Here is a 14,910-nt window from a genome sequence, read left to right as displayed (position 1 = left end):
ACAACACTGACCGGCAATACTCGATTCTACCAATCACGTTGCTCGTCCCACCTGGCAGCTGGGAGGTGGGCCTTATGCCGGAGCCGCATCCTATTGCGTTACTATTGGCAGTAGGCAACCGCTTTGTTACTTTATTGGAGAGAGTGGATGTCCATCAGGGTCACGCTTGCCGGGCAACGAGAGGCAAAACAAGAGGGAAGACGACTTTCCTCCCGTGAGCCAATGGGGCCAGCTGGGATACTCGGAGACCCCTGGGAGAGGCACGGGGCTCGCCTGTTCCGCGGAACGCCGGGAAGGGGTCACCTCCAGATGAAGTTTCCGGTTCCGGTGTTAGCGGCGGTCGAATTGTCATGGCAACGCGGTTGGCTGGCGCGTGGTGCGGGTCTCTCGGGAGGTAGCGTGACTAGGCCAGGCCGGTATCTGCCTCTCCCAGCTTAGGTGAGCGTCTCCGGGGAGCGCTGCGGCCGAATGCGGATCTTCGCGGCGGGGAGCAGGAGCCTGCCCGGGGTTCCAGCGCTTGGGCCTTAGCTTCCACTCTTGGACTCTTCCTCGGCTTCGCCGTCACGTGGGAGCTGAGGCTCTGGGGCTCCCGCCTCTGGCGCGCGATTATTTCCTCTAAAAGAATTTTCATTTTTAAAGTTTGTAAAGCGCTGTTGCCTGTGTGTTTTTCTTTGGCTTTCTGTTTTCTTCCTTTCTTTTTATAGAGACGGAAGTGGAGGCGGGGGTGGTGTCTCACTTTGTTGGCCAGGCTGGTCTCGAACTCCTGGCTTCAAGGAATCCTCCTGCTTCGGCCTCTTGAAGTGCTAGGATTACAGGCGTGAGCCACCGCGCCCAGCAGCCTCTGAGTTTCCGGCCTCATTGGCCCTCTAGCCCTTTTAAGCTGTTGGGCCTAGACTCAGGAAATGTTTGTTAAATGGTAACTAAGAAGTGAATTCGTTCGTTCCACAAACGTTTTCTGAGCAGCGGCTGGGTGCTAGGCGCGGTGCCAGCGCGGAATGTCCTGGTGCCTAAAGCTTGGAGCCAGCGGGAGAAATAAGCAGATACAAAGGAGCGCAGAGGAGAAGAAGAAAGCCTCCTTTGGCCCGTTGCTTGCTCTGTTCTCCCTTGTACTTACCATTGCTTGACACAGACAGTATTTACTAGCTTGTTTATTGACTTCCCTACCAGGCGCTCAACTTTATTCACTGCTGTATCCTCAGTGACTAGGACGGTGCTTGCAATGTGGTAGGTGCTCCTGTTGGTGGGAAGAATAAATCCAGAGGAGCAGGGCTTAGTGGAATTGCTACATAATCTGTAGTCTTGGAGCCGCGAAGGGTTGGTAGTACCCTGGAGCACACCAGACTTGCAGAAAAAGCATACTCCAGAGGAAGCTGAGGCATGCCTGCTCGAGAACCAGCTGTTCCATGTGCAATTTTCCTCTGATAATTCCTGGTCACTGTTGCCACGGTGGTAATGACTGGGCTATGTCATTATCTATCCACCAACAGTAAGAGAAGCATTGCAGTCGAGATATTGTTTAGCAGATGGAGTGTTTTCTGTTGGACACTAAGTACTGCTACAAGTTTCTTTTCTTTTTAAACTTTGAGTATTTTTTTTACAATGTTGCTGGAGGTGATTTGTTTATGCTTTGGGAGTGTTCAAATTTAAAATCAAAATCAGCACATGTCAATGACTGAGTCTTTCAGATATTCATTTAGCATGAAACTTGAGCCTAGTAAACTATGAAAGTAAACTTGGGACATTACCCATCAGTCTCAATGTTATATTTTCACCCCCATCAATATTGCTGATGTTCATTTTCTAATGTGGGACCTGAAATTTACCAGGTGCTTAAAGAATCTTTTTGCTTTTCAGATTGATTGATTCGAGGTAAATCAGAGGAACAAGCAACATGAACAGAAATATATAGAAAATGCTATTATGCCGAAGCGTAATTGTTTCAGAAGTCCGGTATCTGGTGCACTTAACAATAGAGAATGTATTAAATTCTTTCCAAAATAACCTTTCATTCATGCCTATGTTGTAAGTTTTTTGTTTGTTTTTAAGTAAATATTAGTGATTTGTTCCCCAAAACCTAAACTATTTATGGCTGTCAACTTAAATAAATAACGAGCAGAGAGAGGCTCCCTAAAAGAAAATGGCGTTTATTCAGGAATGGAGCATTATAATGGGAAAATGCATGTCATAGTTAAACGAGTGTATCCTGGGAGATGGAGGAAGACAAAGGTCTTTATAGGAAAAATGAGGAGGGTTACGTAATTGTTTTGAGATACTGATCTTTGATCACGAGGATCAGTAAGAAAGGTGACACCAGTCCCAGGTTGGAGAGGCAGTTCCTTGGCAGGCATTGCAGAAGTATTTTTTTTGCGTGAGATTGAGATGGCCTTTGTGAGCATCATGGTTTTGCAATCTTTTGTGATAGTTTTTCTTATCAGGCATTTATGCTCGAAGACTCTTTATGGCCTTCCCTGTGTCTATTTTGATTCCAACATCCTTCTCATTGCCCACTCTAAACTGTCTAATTCTGCTTTTGTATTGGTTGAGAGCAGGAGAAGAATTGACAAACTTAGCATTCTGAGAGCAGTAATGAGTATCGTATTCTTACCTGATGTATAATATTGGCCTCAGAAACACAGTTGTCTTTTTCAGTTGTTGAACATTGTATTACGTTGAGAATGCAGCTGCCATTAAAGATTAATAAGAGTAATCGTTGAGAGGGAAGAGTACAAAGCCTCCGTTTTGCTAAATCATCGTGAAGTTGCCATGTTTTTGTAGAAAGTGATAACATACAGTGTGTGAAATGCTGAGGATATAGAAAAGCATGTGGGTGCTCTTTCACGGAGCTCTTTTGATAGCCTGACCAAGGGCAGGAAACAGATCGTGTATCTGAACCAAAGAAATGGAAACAGTACATCTAAATTTAAATGTTCAGTAAAACAACCCAAAATACAGTGAAATATTTAGTGCCAAACGTCAGTGATCTTAAGAAACAAAACAGTATTCCAAGTATTTCGTCCAAAGTAGCAGACTTTTGCATATACTTTGGCATTTTGGTTTTGAGATTCCTCTTTCATCCTATGACAAAAACATGACAAAATATACTTCTTAAATAAATATGTCATCAGTCTGCATCTATGGCCAAACACTGGATGTTTTGAGTAAATGGCCTGTATTAGTTTGCGATGGCTTCGCACCCTGTGGACGGTTAATGAAGAGGTGAGGGTGGGAAGTACAGAAACTCCTGAGAATCCTCGGGTTTGAGTCACAGGATGGATTAAACCCCAAACTAAATAATCATGCCATGGAAACATGCTGACTCAGGCATTCTAAACATGTTTTTCTTCCCCTGTGCTTATTTTTAGATAAGGCTTCACTATATTTGGTAAAACTTCTGTTTTCTATCTACTTGTCCAAAAACAGATTCACCATTGGATTAATAGTGTAAACCTTTACATATCTGAAATAGCTTCTTCCCTTTATCAGCTCCAAATGAAGAACTAGAGTTCAGATTACTGAACTGAAGGTGATGCTTTATCTGGGCACTGCACATTTCAGTGTTTCTGTTCCTTTACTTTTTTAAAAACTTACTTTGCTTTATAAAGAGATGAGGTCTCAGTAGGTTGCCCAGACTGGTCTCAAACTCCCGGTCTCGAATAGTCCTCCTGCCTTGCCCTCCCAAAGTACTAGGATTACAGGTGTGAGCCACCGCACCAGCCCTGTTCCTTTTATACTCAGTGCCGTGTTCTTGTATGTTCAACAATGACCTGTTAGAAATTGAGATGGTGTGTTTGCATGAGAACGTGGTACAAAAGTGTCTGAGCTGGCCAAAACATTCTGCAAATGTCATAGTAAGGGCAGAGTGGTTGCTGGAATTGTGCAAGGGTCTGATCCACCGCACATTCCTAAGCTAAAATAGCATTTGGGACCCAGAGTTCTACTGACCTGAGCTGGAACCTGAAAGCTTTCTCTGCGGTGCCCTTAGCTATCATCTGGTAGTTTTAGAGCATAACTGCAATCCTGGAATTAATTGGATTCCCTGGCAACACCAAACATAATGTAATGTGTAAGGAACTGAAGCAAAATCCAGCCCTCAGAATTTTTCTAGTCCCTAATGCAGAGATAGATATGCTTGTTGGATTTTGACTACCTCTTTCTGACAAAGCAGCTGGTTTATTAATACTTTGGCCATAGGAATGGCCTCGGCTTTACTCATCACTGCTTCCCACATCTTAGAGACAGCCTGGAGACAGGAAGGCAGGCCAGCCCCCATTGCGTCACACAGGCCGCGCCCCCTTTGCCTGCCCTGAGTCCCTGGGTCACTGAAAAGAAAGGGCGTGCTGTAGATCGGGTTAGTTCAGTCTAGGATAAACTGTAGGAGGTAGGTAGCATTGATGAAAAACCCAGATGAATTTCTTCATAAAAAGGCTGCAGGGTTGTAAGGAATCTGTGTGGACTTTGTCTGCTCCTAAATATTTACCCCTAAATGTTATCTTGCATAGATTGTACTTTTTTGTTAAACTTTTGTGTATATACATAAATTTATTTGAACCTTTCGTTAACCCTAGCATAACCGTTCTCAGACATTTTGGTCTCCAAATTGTTTTTTCTAATGTAATACGTTGTTGAGCCACATTAGCACTTGCGTGTCTAAGTTTTGTTGCTTTCACATGCAGTTTCTATTTTCCTGCTGATTCATAGCATCACCAAGTCCTGCAGAAAATCAGCTATATAGTAGATACACAGGTGATTTTTGTGCTTTGTAAAATTAAAATGACAAAAACTTCTCATATCTAATAGCTGGACACGGTAACTCATGCCTGTAATCCCAGCACTTTGGAAGGCCGAGGTCAGCAGATCACCTGAGGTCTGGAGTTCAAGACCAGCCTGGCCAACATGGCAAAACTTCCTCTACTAAAAATACAAAAAAATTAGCCGGGCATGATGCGGGTGTCTGTCTCCTGTAGTCCCAGCTACTTGGGAAGCTAAGGCAGGAGAACTGCTGCAACCCAGGAGGCGGAAGTTGTAGTGACCTGAGGTTGCGCCACTGCACTGCACACTGCAGCCTGGGTGGCACAGCGAGACTCTGTCTCAAAAAAGCCAACAAAAAACCAAAAATCGAATCAAAAAAATCTAAGCCATAGCCTTCTGTTTCTGAAAGCTGTGTTCCTTTTGGTCCCACGCTGCTCTCTCATTGAGGACCAAGCTCCTCGGCTGCATGCCTTTAAGTTCATACATCTGCTGGATTTCATTCTGTTGTGAGTCTTGCTTAATAACAAAGACATGGGCCTGAATCATAACTCCCATAAAGTGGTATTAAGAATTAAGTGGTAATCATAAAACTTGTTAAACCTTTTGATTAAAGGTGATGAAAGAATTGTTTACTTTTCCCCAACTGCCTGTTTAATGACAGTGTTTTGTAGTATTGCATGTTTATTTTAACCAGCAGATAGTTTCTATAATTCAGATTATTACATTTTAAAGATCTGAAAAGGTTCCTAGATCACAGAATAGAAAGTGTAAGGAACCAGTGCTGCTGTGTGTCAAACCTGTTAGGAAGATTTATCTGTTAGCAGAAGTTTCTGTCTCCCTCTGATAGTCACTGAGTTTGCCAGAAGAACATTTCGGAAGTTTAATTGTTTTCTTTTGAATGACTGCTAAAATGTATTGCCAAGGCCATAAATATGCTTTATGATGAGTCAGATCTTTGAGCTTTAATAATTTAATGCCTTCAAAATACAATCTTGCTATTGTGGGAACCCATTGCTCTAGCCTTCTTCAATAGTTCATCTGTGTATGGCACAGTGACTCATGCCTATAATCCCAGCACTTTGGGAGACTGAATTGGGTGGATCACCTGAGGTCAGGAGTTTGAGACCAGCCTGGCAAACATGGTGAAACCCCAGCTTTACTAAAAATACAAACATTAGCCCGGCATGGTGGCGGGCACCTGTAATCCCAGTTACTCAGGAGGCTGAGGCAGGAGAATTGCTTAGCCCAGGAGGTGGTGGTTGCAGAGAGCCAAGGTCGCACTACTGCACTCCAGCCTGGGCGACGGAGAAAGACTCCATTTCAAAAATTAAATAAATAAATAAATAGAAAACAGTTCATCTAGCAAAAAAGAAATTCACCTCAGTTTCATTGCAGGGAAGGAAGGGATGATTCAATTTAGAAATGGGATGAGGCATTAATTGTTCATTTTCCTTTGCAGGAAGAAATTGGAGGATTATAAATATTTTTTTCTCCTTTTATAGCCAGAAAAATCCTATTTGCTAATTCTAAACTTAATATTTTTTGAAAATGTATCCTAGTGAGATATTGTTAATATTAAACTTTAGTGAGCTATAATTTCAAAGAGTTTCAATAAAATGCTGTCAGAAGGCTGGGCATGGTAGCTCATGCTTGTAATCCCAGCACTTTGGGAGGCTGAGATGGGTGGATCACCTGAGGTCCAGAGTGTGAGACCAGCCTGGCCAGCATGGTGAAACTCCATTTCTACTGAAAAAAAAAAAAAAAAAAAAAAAAAAAAAATTAGCTTAGCTAGGTATGGTAGGTGCCTGTAATCCCAGCTACTCAGGAGGCTGAGGCCAGAGAATCGCTTGAACTCAGGAGGCGGAAGTTGCAGTGAGGCAAGATCACACCATTGCACTCCAGCCTGGGCAACAAGGGTGAAACTTCATCTCCAAAAAAAAAGACGACTATCATAAAACAGTTAAATTCTGTTAAAAAAAAAAATGGAGAGCTTTTTTGCATAAGTTTTATTATATAGGCAAAATTGGGTGATCAAAAGATTTTGTCTTTTAAGACAAATTCGGATTTTGAGGAGAAGCTGTCATATTGGCAAACCTTCCCTCTCCAGATACACAGTGATCTGGCATTTTCATATCGAGTGTGTATGAGTGCAGCCCTGGGGACATGTCAGTCTGGTGGATGATACTCCCATTGGTTCATCTCTCTGTATACTGTGCAGCCACAGCTCCGTGATAATCCACACAGACTACTGGCTGTCTAATTACAGAGCAAATAATATCCTCTTACTTGAAGGAATTTTTGCTTGTGTCCAGAGAATAACACATCTTTCAAAGTCATTCTGGTTTTGAGAAGCACATTTTCTTTGACATTTTATGAGTCTCTGTCTTTCCTGGCAAGGCAGGTAGGGGGCACTAGTCTATTTTACTTAGGAAGCTGGGGCAAGAGCCAATAAGGGCTGCCCCTGGAATTATACAGTGTCTGGGAATTAATCATTTTGCCCAATTCTAGGAAAAGCCTCTCAGCTCTCACCCAAGTGCTATTCTTATTTTAGGGAATAGCTAACTTACTTAGTTTTCTAATATAGCCACAACAGATCAGAAGCAGTAAATTTGAAAGGCTCACACTGAAAGCAGGAAGAAACAATGGTCGGTAAGGAAAAGATGAAGCACTATGAAGCAGACATTCTGGGATTCTTTGTAGAAAGCAGCATTCTGGGGCATTTGATATAAGAAGGAGTGAACAGCCTTCACCTGTGACTGTTCCTTGTGAATTAGTGCCTTGTATAATGCTTTCAAGTAACCAAGAAAAAAGTTATTTTCCACATACTCTGAATAAGAAGTCAAGGAAACATGCAGTTTGTTTTAGCTTGCCAATAACAACTACACACACACACACAGAGCTTAAAGTTAAGGTTATGTTAAAAAAAAAGAATACTCCATTGTGCCAGGTAAACACTCTGTTAACGTACATCACATTAGTTCATGAAAGACCCCTTGGAAATACCTAGTACATTTTATTAGGTGGTGAGGGACTGAATAATGTTGGTGTAAAGTTGAATTTTTCTAATCGTGTAAACTAAATGGGCTTGATGAGAGAGCTCAGCTGACGTTAAGTCACAAAGGGCTGTCCATAAAGTGGTTGTGCAAATGCTGATGTCAACCCAGGACACAATTAGCGACATCAAAGAATATAACCACCTCACTCATCCTACTGCCCAGCCCTGTTTCACAGTGGTTGGGGACCAGAACCCCTGCAGGGAGTGTGTGCATTGTAATTTTGTGGATTTATTCCTTCCCCACTCCCCCCCAACCCCCACCGCACACGCACTAGGCCATCACCTTCTAGTTGGGTAGGATTCATTTTTGTAACCTGGTGCCCTAGTGCCATCCCTGGGACTTCCTGTGTGTTCAATACATAATTCTTGTATAAAGACTACATAACATGGTGGACAATACAGAGCAGTACCTCAGCAAATCCCAAATGGTGTAGAACTCATAATATTGACCGCAGGTACCATAGGAGGTGGAGAAACATTCAGTGATAGGTCCACAGGCTCTGTGCTAAGCAGGATACACAGTGGAGTCAGATGCTCCCAAATCCCAAGGACCTCGCAGTCCTGTGGTGGGGACAGATGCAAGAATGCACCTGAGAACTGGACAGGGGAATGGGGCTCTGGGAAAAGCTCAGTGAGTGCTCAGGGATGGGGAAAGCTCAGTAGGGGAGTGACCCTTGAGCTGAGTTTTGAAAGAAGAGTAAAGTGCCTCTATATAAAAGGGAGGGACATTCCAGGAAGAGGGAGCAACCGGGGCAAAGGCAAAAGGCCCCTGGGCCTGCTGGGGGAATGCCAGGCCATTTCTTGAGAAGTGCAGGATTGGATATAGCTCAGGACAGATGGCAAGGCCTTAGGCTCTCCTCTGGATGAGGGACGGTCCCAGGAGGAGTGTAAGCTGTGGAGTGTTTGAGAGATCACCTTTGCAAGTGAGTTGAGGATGGATCAGAGGTGCCCGAGCTAACAGGGCCATCTAGGGTCATCAGATTTAACCATTGGGGTGGGAGGCGTGGGGGAAGGGCACCACTGCGATCTGAGTTCTTGGAAGGTAAGGATGACAGTATTTAGTGACTGGGTGACTGGGGAGAAAGGGAAAGATTCAGGTTTATTCCCAGGGTTTTGCTTAGCCACTGACTACGCTTACTGATGCGGGGAATACGGGGAGGGGAAGGAGGATTGGAAAGGTAAGGTCTTGAATTACTTTTGAGCATTTCTATTTCCAGGGGCCTCAGGAACATCTCAATCATCGGGTTATGTGTGAAATAAAGGGAGCGATTATACAGATGATTGCCTCTTCGGGTCTGGATTTATTGATAAAGGAGATTTGGGGAGGGAGGGCAAGAAGGAGTGTAGAGAAGGAAGCCTGGGGAAGGCTTACCAGAAGCCACAGAGGGCCTGGGCGTGGGGGCTCGCACCTGGAGTCCCAGTGCTTTGGGAGGCTGAGGCAGGAGGATTGCTTGAGGCCATGTGTTCTAGACTAGCCTGGGCAACATAGGCCCCATCTCTAGAAAAAGTTTTAAAAGTTAGTTGGGCACAGTGGCGTGTGCCTATAGTCCTAGCCACTTGGGAGGCTGAGGTGGGAGGATAACTTCAGCCCAGGAGTTTCAGACTGCAGTGAACTATGATTGTACCGCTGCACTCCAGCCTGGGCAACAGAACGAGACTGTTTCTTTTTAAAAAAGCCACAGAGAGAAGCCAGGTAAGAGCACAGGGTCTCTTGGATTTGGTAATGGAGGTAAACAGTGTGGGCTGATGCAATCTGTGTTTGCTGACCTTGGGCACTTCACTTAACCTCTAAGGGGCTCTGTAACACGATGGAGTTGGGCCAGTGAATCTGTCATTTTTGTGTGTGTGTGAACCTTTGTTGTAGGCCATCTCTAGTTGGGGAACAGAGCAGATGGAGTCCAGTCATTTTGCACAAACGTTTCTGTTTGGATGATGACAAGCTTGACTGTGGAAGCTGGCATGGCGCTAGCCGAGACCTCTGAAATACTCAAGGACATCAGGATGTGTGTGCTGCCTTCTCTCTTGCCTATTTATAGCAGTAGCTTCTGTCTGCTGAATAGGGCTTTTCAATTAACCAGGAGGTACATTGAGCGACACTGGCAGGTTTCCTCTGTATACCAAATCTACAACATCAAAGAAGAAATTGAAGATAAAAATTCTTTAAAACCTTAGGCCAGGTGCTGCAGCTATTGCAATTGCAAGGACTTGTGGCAGTCGGTTGGAAAACGTTTCTTCTGCATGTGTTCAGTGCCAGTTGTTGGCAATAGAATTCTAAGGTTTCGGAACTACCGCAATGAAACAGTGTTTTCTATTAGGGAAGTGTCCTGAGCTGTCAAGAATTGTCATCAAGAGCAGCAGGTTTTGTAAGATCCATGGACCGATTTGGTACCGGCCCCTGCCACTTGGATAGAGGCTTCCCCAAAGAGCCCAGTGCCGACAGCTCATAGGGAATGGGTGGGGATGGTGCAATACCCTGCATGGGTTCCGGTGCCCTAAAGAGGGTGCCAAGGCCACGCCTCTGTGCGTCTGCCAGAGCTGGGCTCAGAGCCTCCGGGCTTCCTGGGCACTCTGCCTATCACATAGCACTTCTAAGATGATCACATGTTCAGAACAGCCATGCTTGTCAAAGCAAGGAGAGGATGCTTCAGGAATTTTCAAAAACGTGTCTAGGGATTAAAAAACAAACAAACAAACAAAAAAAAAACGCCAAGCTTCGTTTTCCTCCTTAGTGGGAAGTCTTCCTTACGGCCTCTTCCTGAGTTAGTGTCTGTCGTGAAGCATTCTTTGGAATCAGAGTAAGTGGAGGATTTAATTTACCATGGTAGTACACATTTGCACAGAACCTCAAGTTTGTTGTGCATTTCGTCATCTTTATGTGAATCTCATTACAGCTCTTACAGGGAAAACAGGAAGAACTGGCCACATTTTATGAATGTGGAGACAGGAGGAGGTGAGATGGCTCGCCTCTGCCCAGCGGACTGGGGAATGCAGAGCCCAGAGAGACAGCAAGTCAGAAGATGCTGATCCAGGGAGCTTTTCACTCTGCCACCCACCCCATCGTTGGAAACACCGACATTATCAAGGCTGCATTTATATTTCAAAACAACAACAAACAAACATGCCAGGTTCATAGTATGCTGTTGTTTTAACCAAACGATACAGCTCTAGAGCGAGCAGCCATCAGTGCTGTGAGTGAAGAGCGAGCACACATCTTGTGTGTTTAGCAACTGAGGAGGCAGCTGAAGGTGGAAGTGACTTTCCTGGTATGTCACAATTCAGAGAATACAAAACCACATTCATTATCTGAAATGGGCTCAGCTGCCTCTGTGTGCCTTATCATACCGAGCTGGGAACTTTGATGTGTGTGGTGTATGTTTGTGTGCGTGTTTTGCTGCCTGTGCAGGTAATCTACATAACTGGAGGCTTCAGGCTTGCTTTTTAAACACGCGCGCACACACACACACACACACACACACACACACACACAGACTTCTTACCTGTTACATTACTAACACGGGTACTGGTTTGTTTGCTGACTATTTGAATTTATCAATAACCTTGCCACAGAAGGATCAGCATAGCTAATCAGTATATGCTGTGTGTGGAAAATATAACCTAAAAAAACAGATTGGAATTTAATCATGACCACTATTGCTATGAGACAGGATCAACAGCGATGAAGTGTGTGGGTGCTGGGGTGAGACTTCCTGAGTGTGTACCCCAGGTGAGTCACGTCGTAACTGAGTGACGATGGCCAAGTTTTCACCTTTTTTCCGTCATTTGGACAACAGGATGATAATAGGAGCAATCCTGAAAGGTGATGATGAGGATTAAATTAATAATATAAGTAAAGGCTTAGAACAGTGTGTGGCCGATGGTAGGTAAATCCTTAATAAATGTAAAATATCATCATTTCCATCATTTGAGATATCTCACACAACCCATTTTATCCAGAGGACAACCCCAAACACTCATGCCTCCACGTCTCTCTCCTGTCTCTGGATTCCTGAACAAGTCAGTTTTGTACCACGCAGTCTCACATTTGATGATATGCAGCATTATTTAGTTATATGAATGATTTGTGTGTCTTAATGTCGCTTCCCCAACAGACTGTACATTCCTTGATGGCAGGAACCATGTGATTGGCTTTTGTTAGATTTCCGCAACTCAGGACCCAGTCCTAGGCAACTGTTGGACACTTAAACATCCTCATCACTAGATGTGTTCATCATTAGGAAAAAGGAAAAATCCAGTGGTGTGAGTTACATTATATCCAACAGCTGAAACTTAAGATGTGAAGATTTATATTGACACAGACATATGTACAAAACATTTATAGCAGATGTATTGATAATAGATAAAAACTGGGAACAACCCAGATGCCCTTCAACAAGGGAGTGGTGACCCAGCCCCTGATGCATGACACTGTGGATTGCTGCTCAGCAATGAGAAGGCATAGACTCGATACAGGAGCCAGCCTGGGTGACGCTCCGGAGAACTACACTGAGTGGGTGAGGGCAGTCCCACTGTGCAATTCCATGATTATCACATTCTTGAAATGACCAAATTACAGACAGGAGAACAGAGGCGTGGCTGCCAGAGTTGAAGGAGGGGATGGGGAAGGAGGGAGAGCTTTCGGGATCCTTGTTATGGAAGTATCTTGTGTGGTGGTGATGGTGTCTGTCAGTATGCTAGCTGTGATACTGTGCCACTGTTTTGTAAGATGCTGCCACTGGGGGAAACTGGGTAAAGCATACAGGGGACCTCTGTATGATTTCTTACAACTGCATGTGAATTTACAGTGGTCTCAAAATAAAACATTTAATTAAAAAAAAAAACAACCCACATACACTTAAGTTGGTCCCAACAGAAGCCGAAAGAGTAGACTGGGCTTCCCAATGGTGGAGAAACATGACAGGCCTCTTCCAGAAGGATTTTCTGTGTTTCTTGTTTTTTCCTTTTTTTTTTTTTTTTTTTTTTTTTTTTTTTTTGAGATGGAGTCTTGCTTTGTCGCTCGGGCTGGAGTACCCAGAGAGGTGCCCCTGCTTGGTTGATGAGTGGCAGCTGCCCATGCGGAAGGCAGCCTGCCCAGAGAAGTTAACATACCAGGGTGCTGGATGCTCTCACCCCAGAAGCACATGTAGCACCCGAGTGGGAAAGGACAGACCAACACTTGGAGAACTGACAAAAAACAAAGAAGAAGGAACAGTTCAGAGCAGAGCTGGGATGAGAACCAGCTCTCCATGCTCAGACCAGGACCTCTGTGATGAGGCACCCCAGAAGCGGGCACCCGTAATGTGAGCTTTTCATCCATGTTAAACTGAAAGCACGTACTTACTTCACCACTAAGTGGGAAGCCAGGCTAGGGATGGAGAGATGCGAATGCAAACATTCTGAACAGCAATTCCTGTCCTGGGACCCTGGGCCATTCCCCTCCTCCCTACTCTCTTGCCTCAGTTTACCCATGAGGTGCTTTGTTAGCCTGAAGGGCCATGGCAGCTTTTGTTGTACCCCATCTGTGGAGACTGAACACAAACACAACTGAAAAAAATCTTACTTACAAAATGAGGATCGTGCAGATTGCTGTTGAAGCTGGTTAACCAACAGCAAATGTGAAACAGACCCAGATAATTTCCCCAGGCCTATTAAATTGATTCCTGCTTCCCTGGGAGTGGTGGTGGAGATGCTGGCTGCAGGGAAGAGACACAGGGAAAGAGAGGTAAAAACTTCGCTTTTTGGAAGACATTTTGTACGTTGCACAAACAGCCCCCACTGCCAAGTGAGTCAGAGCTTCCTAACAGCATAATTTTAGTGCCCTTCTTGTGGTTCCCTCTATGGGCTGTTTCTGAAAGGAAGGTCTCAGGGCGGGGTTTCCTGTATTGAATTCCAGAGATGACAAAGGGGCTTTTCCCCCAATCCCTTGCCAGATTTTTTTTTCCAGATAGGTTTTCATGTCTGCTCCCTTCTGTAGCTGCAGGTAATGCTGAAGAAGAGGGTATTGTGCCCTTCCTAGTTGCAAACTCCCACATCCCTTTGCATTGCGTATTCAACTTTTGCTTTCCTTCCATATGGACTACTTTGGAGAGGAAAAAGACTGGCCTCAAATACAAAATAGGGTTCTCTTTTTGATGTGATGTTTATATCAGGCTTAAGAAAAGTAATGGGTGGCCTGGCATGGTGGCTCACACCTGTAATTCCAGCACTTTAGGAGGCTGAGCGGGTGAATCTCTTAAGGTCAGGAGTTTGAGAACAGCTGGTGAAACCTTGTCTCTACTAAAAATACCAAAAATTAGCTGGGTGTGGTGGTGCATGCCTGTAGTCCCAGCTATTTGAGTGGCTGAGGCACGAGAATTGCTTGAATCTGGGAGGTGGAGGTTGCAGTAAGTAAGTAAGTAAGATTGTGCCACAGCACTGCAGCCCGGGTGACAGAGCAAGACTCTGTCTAAGAAAAGCAATGAAATGGGAGAGTATTCTGAAAAACAGCAAGCCCTGCAAAGCCCAAGAGAATAGCAATCACAATAATAATAAAACTATCTGCACAGTATTTGCACTTCATAAAATACATTTATCACATGTGTTTTCACCTATAAAAACTTATTGCTATCCCCATCTAGCAGATGAGAAAACCAATGTCATAAGAGGTCACATGGCTTGTGACCATTCACTCAGCTACACAAGTAGCAAAGCTGGTCCTAGAAAGTGAGTATCTCCGTTGCTCTGAACTGGTGCTCTGCACTGGACCAGCAGCAGAAGGGACAGTCATCTCTGTGTGCCACAGTCCCCTGACACAGAATTATTGCACCCTGACCTCCTTGGAGGTAGCAGTCTATGCCTCATTCTTCATATTCCCAGAGACTGGCTATAGTAGATGCTCAGGAACGTTTGATGAAAGACTGAAACGTGGTATGCCAGAAACTGTAGCAATCATACTATTCCCAGAACCATAACAGAGCAGCTTGCCTGTGCTGGGTGCTCAAACAGCAGGCACAAAACCATACAAGATAGGCTCCTATTATTAGATCTATTTAACAGAAAAGGAAACCTAGTATGAGTAATCAGCTGAACCTTGCAAGCTGGTCACTTTGGCGCTAAAGCCTGAGCTCCCA

General features: G+C 44.4%; 1 long non-coding RNA gene and 1 other non-coding gene across 2 annotated transcripts; both read left to right on the top strand.

Moving 5' to 3' along the window:
* Positions 1 to 57: 57 nt before the first annotated feature.
* On the top strand, positions 58 to 13,956 carry LOC101042061 (uncharacterized). The gene is made up of 3 exons (XR_744983.3): positions 58 to 438; positions 1,855 to 10,599; positions 10,696 to 13,956. It is a non-coding gene; the product is annotated as an uncharacterized LOC101042061 (long non-coding RNA).
* LOC120364154 (small Cajal body-specific RNA 13) lies at positions 1,289 to 1,563 on the top strand. The gene has a single exon (XR_005579497.1).
* Positions 13,957 to 14,910: the final 954 nt, after the last annotated feature.

This window comes from Saimiri boliviensis, chromosome 2 (genome assembly GCF_048565385.1).
Source record: "Saimiri boliviensis isolate mSaiBol1 chromosome 2, mSaiBol1.pri, whole genome shotgun sequence".
Taxonomy (NCBI): Eukaryota; Metazoa; Chordata; class Mammalia; order Primates; family Cebidae; genus Saimiri; species Saimiri boliviensis.
This window is presented reverse-complemented; position numbering and strand designations above follow the sequence as displayed.